The sequence below is a fragment of the Vombatus ursinus genome, unplaced genomic scaffold, assembly GCF_900497805.2.
Source record: "Vombatus ursinus unplaced genomic scaffold, bare-nosed wombat genome assembly UNPS02014859.1, whole genome shotgun sequence".
Taxonomy (NCBI): Eukaryota; Metazoa; Chordata; class Mammalia; order Diprotodontia; family Vombatidae; genus Vombatus; species Vombatus ursinus.
The window spans coordinates 5643506-5651255 of record NW_020954637.1 but is presented as its reverse complement, the minus strand read 5'-3'; positions in this window follow the sequence as shown (position 1 = coordinate 5651255).

The following is a 7750-nucleotide window of genomic DNA, read 5'->3' as shown; positions in this document are numbered from 1 at the left end:
CCGAGGTGGGTTTGGCTCAGGCCGGGGCCCCCATCTGGTTACAGTCCCTCATTTGCAGATGTGCTGGATGCCAGTCTATTGATAGGACCCCTCCCCTCCCCCCCCCACTCAGGGCTACAGAATGTGCTTTTCAAAGCAGATGGAAAAGGCTTTTTGGGATTAAAAAGTTTCTGCTGAATCTTTCCCCATCATTCTAAGTACTCACACTGACTGTGAAGTCAGAGGACTGGTTTAAGACTGTTTTCTTCTGCTTATTAGCTTCGTGACCTTGGTGAAGTCACTTTGCCCTTCTCCCATAAAATGAGGGGGACTGGATTAGCCGATCTCTAAGGTCCCGTGTGGTTCTCAATCCAAGGTCGGCCAGAGCAGGCCATATCAGACTTAGCAGGTAGGATTTTACTAGTTGTATGGAATAATCGGCCTCCCCCTGCTGTCCCTGGCTCACCGATTCCATAACCTTCCCAGAGCTCGGTGGTAACAAGATCAGAACCATAGCAGGGAGTAGACAGTGGGTCAGCAAGCATTTATGAGGCACTTACTGTGTGCCGGGTGGACCAAGAAACTTGGCTGTGTGTTGCTGCTGCTAGATGGACTAATGTCTACAACATTCTTTAGTTTACAAAGCAACCTTCTTCACAGCATCTTTTTGAGTCTGAGGTAGGGGAAGCACTATTCCCATTTTGCAGAGAAGAGAAGAGACTTTTATAAGGTTACGTACCTAGTAAGAATCAGAGCCAGAATTTAAACTCAGGTGCCAAAGCAAGCATCTTTCAGCTGGATAGAAACGATAGAACTTGGTACTTAGTACAAGTACTTAGACTGGGAAAACTACCCTATGGGAGGCCAAGATGAGCTCCTCCCCTCATCTGAGGGTGCTCTTTGTGCCATTTACTCTCCGTGGGGGTTTCCAGTTCTTTCCTGGGAGGTAGAGGCATGGAATCAGGCTTTACTCCCTCTGGCCTCCCAGTCCATTGTTCTTTCTGGCCTTCACTACACTCCTCCCTCACCATGCCGTAGGTCACTTGAGAAGCAGGCAAGAATGTGTGGATGGGTCTGCATCGATAACATGACTGGAAAAATAATGTGCTCTCCTGATGGTGGGGACCAGGAGCTTCACCTTTGTTTTATAAAGGACAGGAGAATGAGCCACAGCTTATAGCATGTGAGGATTTACAGAATGTTTTACCCCCATTTTCATCCTATTCTCACAACTAGGCTGTGAAGTCAACAGTACAAGTGAGGCCAGTCTTCCTGGCTGACCTAATGGGGGTGACTGGAGGACTTGACCAAAATCAGCCAGCTAAATGTGAACCTGGGTCCACACAGCATAGGAGAAATGTGAACCCTTTGGCGAGCCAGTACGGCAGCCTGCCCTTCCCACTGTACAGCTGAGGAAAGGGGAAGTCACCCTCCAGGGATGTGTCAGTGAAGACCACGTATTAGGTATGATAAAAGACAGCCATGACTCAGTGGCCTGTCATACCCATGCACACTCGGATGAAGTGTGACAGGAAGCAGCCGAGTACCAGCAGCAGAAGGAACAGTAGGGCACAGAAGTGACTCATCACTTGGGATCCAAAAAATTCTCGTGAGCAGATGGTGGGTAATTTCGGCACATTCCTTGTCCCACCCAACCTTCCCCAATTCAAAGCTTCCGGGGCCTCAGCCAATAACACCCAATGCCTTCTATACTCTCCCTGGTCTGCAGCTCTCCCTTTGGACACGGGCAGGAGCTGTGATAGTTGCCCTTGGAGGGAACAGGGGCACATCTGAAGCCAAACGGCTGAATCCAAGTTCACCCGGTGTGCTTTGATTCTATTCCAGTTCAAACAAAGCCTGAGAGGAGCAGTACCATGAGGCCAGGAATGGATCATTCACTACTCTGCCCTGGAAATCAGACCTGCCCCATTCAGCCCAGTTGTCTGCTTGTCTGCCATCCTTAACAGGGTTTCTAGTCACTGGAGACAGATATCCCAGAATACAAAGATTTCATTTCAGCAGCTTCATACAAATTGAGATGAAGGGGGTGGGGGAGGCAACATTTCCTCTAATTCACCAGGAACATTTTCCTATCTTCCAACAAAATGGTGCCTAACATGGCAAAGACCTCAATTTGCATGTTTTCTAAAGAAATTCCTGTGTTGTAAGAGACAGGGACACATCTTCCTATGCTCTTACAATCTGCATAGCCCCACAACATACGATTTTGAGGGTCTAGTAGACAATAATAATAACTCCCATTTTTAGAGTGCCCTCTGTTGACAAAACACCATCCCTACACCAAACCTAAGGGCTCGGTGGCTCCAGGACTGTTATCTTCATTGTACACATCATTGAGCTGAGGCTCAGAGTTGAAGTGATTTGCCCAGGGTCACATGGCTAGTAAGTATCTGCTCAAACCCAGTAGTTTTACCTCTACATAGGATGATCCCAATTAAACCATACTTCCTTGACTGTGCCCTGCTCCAAAGCCCAATCAATTCCCACTCTTGCCACAGAATTTCTGGGATTCATTGGCTAAGGGCAGCTTTGGAAATGAGCTAGGCATAGCAGAAGAACCTTTTGGGTTGTTTTTTTGTTTGTTTGTTTGTTTTTTGTTTGTTTTTTGGTGGGGGGAAGGGAAAAAAACTAGCAAAAGTGATTAGGTGCTTTATTTTCTGGTTAATTTAGACATCACTATTTTTCACCTGATTTGTATACAATCAGGTTCAATTTTTTTCTCTAACTGGGTTGATGATGGGATTCTGAACCATGGCAGTTAGATAGCCCAATGTGTAGGATGCTGAGCCTGGAGGTAGGAAGACTTGAATTCAAATCTATCCTCAGATACTAGCTAAGTGAGCCTGGGCAGGCAAGCCACTGAATTTCTCTCAGCCTCAGTTTCCACATCTATAAAATGGGGGTAGTAATAGCACCTACCTCCTAGGGTTATAAGGATTAAATGAGACATTTGTAAAGTGCTTAGCGCAGTGCCTGGCACATAGTAGGTATTTAATAAATGTTTAAGTCCTTTCCCCTCCTCCCACCAAGCACCTGAGATCCTCATCTAGATCTTAGGGATTATCAAATGCAACCACTTTCACTGAGTCATAGAAAGAAGGAACACCTTGGCCAAGGTCACACAACAGAATTACCATTGGAACCCAGCTCTTCTGTTTCCAAATCTGGTCCCCTTTCTAGTTCACCATAAACATGTTGTTCTTTGCAGCTGTGTTAAAAGCCCTCTAGGGACTCAGTCAAAAAGGAACATCCCTTTGGTGAGGGCACCAAGTACTTTGATTTGTATGAAAACTGAACATGGTTTAAAAACAAGGTTATTTTTGGCAAATGACAGTATGTACGTATATATAAATATATATATATATATATATATATATATATTCTCCTTTCAAAGAGATCTCATTTTAGTGGTATGACCTATATTCAGACCAATAATTTCCTTATTTCTAAAATGAAAGATTTGGGGGAGAAGATCTCAAAGGTTCCTTCTAATTTGAACATTCTGTATTCTAAAGTCCCTCCTGCCTCTGACAATCCATGCTCTAAGACCTTTTTCTGCTCTGACATTCTATGTTCTAAGGGTCCTTCCCAACTCTAACATTTAGTGTTCCAAGCAGGGTATGCTGGTAAATGCTTGGTAACTAGCTTTGTGGTGGGGGTGGGGGTGGGTGGAATTTACCCATGACACACTTTTCATTTTAATCTACCTTATTTACATTATCTCTATCACTTTCTTAAGTAGTGGCAATCAACAAAACAATAAATCAAGCGCCCCCTCCCCATTTGTAGGGTTTGCTCATTAATTTCTGAGGTGTAAATGCTCACCCTCAAAATTTGACAATTGACTCTCAGTAGCCAGTCAGAGCTGGCTCCAGCATGCTCGGACCATCTATGTTGTAAGATCTTTTCCAGCTCTCACATTCTATGTTCTAAGAGTCCTTCCAGCTGACACTGTGAACCTCAAGATGCACAGGTCCCTCCAAGTAGTACAATTCTAGAATCTGTGATATGGTTCTGTTTCAATGCAATATCTCTGCCAGAAAATAAGTAAGGAAATGAGCATTGCCCAGCAAAAACTACTTTTGGAATTCACAAGAGGGAAATAGAAAAGTCTTTGGATTGATGATTTCTGTGTGGGGAATATGAAATCACAGACACCATCAACTTTAATGAAAACAAGGGGAAGCTAACAACAATCCTATTTCCCCATCATGGGGAAGTCTATTAGCTCTCAGCTCAAACCATTGGTTGTCTGTCTCTGATCACTTTGATGGCCCAAGGATGTCCCTGTGAAATGATAAACTGTTATCTAGTCATTAGCAGAAATTAATCCAATGAGTACTTTGGGGGCCACTTTCTTTTTTAAAAGAAACAAGCAAAACAAAATCACTCTCTGAACACTAATGATCAGTTTAAAATATTCGTCCCCGACTCACTGTGATCAGTTGAGAACCTGAGTATCAGGTTAGTTCTGGTAGGGGAAAAACACAGTGGGATCATTAGGTCCCCCCACTCATTTTACAGATGAGGAAACTGAGGCAAATAGAGGTTAAGTGATTTGTCTGGGATCATACAATAATCAATAACCTATGTCTAAATACCCTATATCCAATTTACCTGAAATTAAAAGGAATCAAGCTAATATAAATAATAATACCCAAACAGACATTTGTATAGTGTTTTGCAAAGTACTTTACCTACATTAACTCAGTTGATCCTTACAAGAAGCAATGTAGCATAGTGGGAAAAGGATTTGTAGTTAGGGTTCAAATCCTGTTTAATAATTATGATGATGATGATGGCCAGCATTTATATAGCACTTGAAAGTTTATAGAGTGCTTTACACACATTAACTCATTTGGTCCTCACAACAATCCTGGGAAGTTGGTGCTCATCTCCATTTCACAAGTGAGGAAAATGAGGCTGAGAGAGGTTAAGTAACTTGCCCAGGGTCACCTAGCTAAGGAATGTCTACGGCAGGATTTGAACTCAGGTCTTACTAACTCAAAGGCCTTCCCCTTAATTAGGCAGCATTACCCAACTGCCACTTTTCCGATGATAGGATCATAGATTTGAGGCTTCCCTCATTTTACAGACAAAGAAACTTAGGCACAGATAGGTTAAGTGACTTGCTTAGCATCATATAGTAAGTATTTAAGGTGGAATTTGAACCCAGGTCTTCTGGACTCCAAGACTAAAGCCCTATCCATTGCACCATGCTGCCTATCAACCTTAGGTAAGACTTTCAAACTCTATGGCCCTCAGTTTCCTCACCTGCAAAATGAGGGAATTGGACTAAATGAATGGCCTCTAAGATCCTTTCCAACTCCCCCAAATGATTTTATGATCTACCTTGTGAAGTATTATTGTTATCATCATCCTCATCTTCCAGATGAGGACACTGAGGTTCAGAAAAGTTAAGTGAGTTGCCTGGGGTCACACAGCTAGTGTCTGAAGTAAGGTTTGACCCCAGGACTTTCTGACCCCAGGTCCAGTGCTCTTATTTGCCAAACTACCCCTCATCTCTCATATGTTATAGTGACATTTATAATTATAATGACATAATTATAATTATAGTGACAATTCATTCCAGCTAATGACAAGGAGAAGGTAGGCAAGAGAAAGCCACTCTCTAGAGCTTGGAGAATTGATCATCTCTGAGGCTGGGGTAGGGCTTCTACTCTCTTTTTTTTAATTTAATTTTTTTTTTTTAGTGAAGCAATTGGGGTTAAGTGACTTGCCCAGAATCACACAGCTAGGAAGTATTATGTGTCTGAGACTGGATTTGAACTCAGGTCCTCCTGACTCCAGGGCCAGTGCTCTATCCACTTTGCCACCTAGCTACTCCCACAGCTTCCATTTTCATTGAAAAAGACCACAGAGGAGAGAGACTCTTGGTACTTACTCAATGTACTCTTGGCTTTTGTTCAATTTGTGCTGTAATCCAGTGTCCAGTGGCAGGTGCAGGGAGCCAAAACACCGGGGAAGGCTGTGTCTTCTTCTGCAGAGTGCTGTTTTTGGTCCCTGGGAGGTCAAGGTAGAGAACCACATATGGTTGCTTCAAAGCAGCGTGTGGGTTGGAGAAAAGGGAGAAGAGGAGAGGAGAAGAGAAAAAAAGAAGAGAAGGAGAGGAGAGGAGGAGAAAGAAGAGAAGAGAAGAGAGGAAGAAAATGAAAAGGAGAAAAGCAGACAGAGACAGACAGGCACATTAAGAAAATTAAGAGAGGTGCATTAAGAAAAATACACCCAGGCGCAGTGTCTGCCACTTTAATGTCAGCAGAGTGTTTGGGAAAAGGCCTATGTTTAAGGTGCAAAGACAAGCAGATGACATGCAAGATCTAGGTTACAGGTACTTAAGGGAAATGTCAGGATCTCATTAGTAAAGAGGGGTTTCTCCCTTCTCTTTTTCTAAATTAAAAGGCAGGACAGGTAAAGGCTGCTGCCAAGCCATTCTGAATGTCTTGTGACTGCACAATTACGGCTGTGGTTGAATCAGGGGAGCATGGCGGTGCTTGCCCAGGACCACGTAAGCGTTTTAACCCAACATGGCTCAAAGCTGCTATATCCAAACAGCAGCCATTTAAAACAACAACAAAAGCAACAGCAATAACAGTCAACCTTCCCCATCCCGAAAAACAAAAAACTGAGCTTTGGGGAGTCAGGTTGGAGAAGATAAACGCTCACCTTTGCTGACTCACTCTGCATTCAGTCTTTTCTATTCAGCACCAACCTTCCAAACCTGTGAGGTGGGTTTCTGGTGCTCAGAAGAAATCCTGGGGTGGATCCAGATTGGCCTTCTGGGTGGGCTTGCTTGACTCCAGATTTAGAACATCCCTCTTTCTAGGAGGGGATGCCCACCTGGCATATTCATCATAGAACCCTGCTCTGGGAGGACCTGGAGTCAGAGAGGCCTCCAAAGTGACTTCATATAGGACTGCAGCAATTTTAAATTGCATGGGAACCTTAGAACTGATTCAACAATTTAATTTAGTTCAACAGGCATTTATTAACCACCTACCGTGTGTCAGGCACTGGGGATGCGAGGATATAAAAACAGAAGAGTCCCTGCTCTCTAGGCTTAAATTATGTTGGGAGGAAACAAAGTGTACCGGGATAAGTAAATGGAAAATGTGGTCACTGAAGTCCCTTCCAAATCTCCAATTCAGTTCCGTAAATGCAAAATAATTTCTGGGGCAAGGCAAGGAACACCACCAACCTGTAGGTGGTAGCTCTTGAGTTGAGCCTGAGAGTGGGCTCAGGGTTATCTCTACTGTTTGGAATCGAAAGACTTTCCAAAGAATTTGAGGATTGATACTGAGTAAAAGACTCACATCAACAGAAAGAAGACTGTCGGAAGCCTTCAACAACGCAGCGGTGAGACGCCATCTAATCCATCAGCCAGGACAATACAAGCCCGAAGCAGGTGGCTAGCTCACATAGCAACAGTATTTGCAAACTACATTCGGGTAACGCTTATCGTGATGGATACAATCGTGCTTTGCTTTTTGCAATGCATGCTCTTGAACTCTGTGTAAGTCAATCTTATTTTAAATAGATGCAACAAAAGTTCATCATTTATAGGAACTGTGCCTCCTTTGACCAAATTGCAGCATCTCAGTTGGGAGGGTCCTTGGCAGCCAGCTAGGCCAACCCAGAGGGGAGCAGGGATCCTCCGGACAGCACAGCCAACAGGCTGTCAACCTTGGCTTGAGGCCATCCAGCACCCCGTTCCATTTTTGGACCCTTCTTA